Source organism: Struthio camelus, chromosome 18 (assembly GCF_040807025.1).
Source record: "Struthio camelus isolate bStrCam1 chromosome 18, bStrCam1.hap1, whole genome shotgun sequence".
In the NCBI taxonomy this organism is placed as follows: Eukaryota; Metazoa; Chordata; class Aves; order Struthioniformes; family Struthionidae; genus Struthio; species Struthio camelus.
Genome location: NC_090959.1, coordinates 16727997 through 16729046, shown reverse-complemented (window position 1 = coordinate 16729046; position 1050 = coordinate 16727997).

The window sequence follows — 1050 nt, the reverse complement described above, 5'->3', positions numbered from 1 at the left end:
TTATAGCATTCAGTGCTATTGGTGTGCATTGCATTTGGCAGCCATGACGTAGCAACCTTATCAAGCCACAGTGACTATTACTGTTAGGTTATGGAAACTTCACTGAATAGTGCACTGAATAATGTAATTGCTTCCTTCTCGTTGTTCAAGGGAACATTGTCCTTCCTTTTCAAATGCGACCTGTGTATAAGAGCTTTTCTGTTGCATTTCCTTAGTTAAATTTATACCGGCAAAATGTGGACCTACATCTAGCGAGCAGTACAGCCCTACTGGTAATGATGCAAGAGAATCTATAGTTCAGGCATGTAGTTAAAGCAAGGAGTCCTGCCTACACTGTGGATAGTACACTGCAGCCACCAGTGCTGAATTTCCTGTCCAGCTCTTCAAACATGGCAAGAGTAGGAGACTAATCAACCACCATTTTTCCAAAGAATATTTATAGGAAATTTGCTTATAATTTGAGCTCACTATGCCCACTTCATCATGCAGCTAGGAATACATTTTAAGTTGTGCATTTGTATTATTAATCAGATTACTAAGATGTCCTTTCATTATGTTTCTCCAATGACACTTCATAGCTAGAGCTGAAAAAAACATTAAGCAGCTACTTCAGGCCTTTTGCCTATGCAATTTTTTTGTCTCAGGAATGTGACAGAATTTGAAAAGTCTCTGTATGAGACAGCAGGAATTCTTACTTTTACTATTAAAATAACAAGCAAGAGCTTTTATTTAACAAGCAGCTATTATTACACACAGCTGAAACTTCATGTTAATGCCACATGCATGTAGATAATAGCTGGTCACTGCAAAGGCACTCTGCACATGTGACCAACGAAAACCATGGAGAGCATTTTCATTTCTTTCCACTTCGTACCCATAAAGCATTTGGAGAAAGCCATGAGGCTCCTCCACTTTTTGGAAGCGTAGAGTTACTCAGTCTAAAAACATTGCGGTTTGCATCAGTGTCAATCAAACTTTCCAGAGTGGCCATCCAGAGTGGTCTGGGCAGGATGAGGAAGCCCGAAACGGCTATTCCCAGTCTGTATGCGT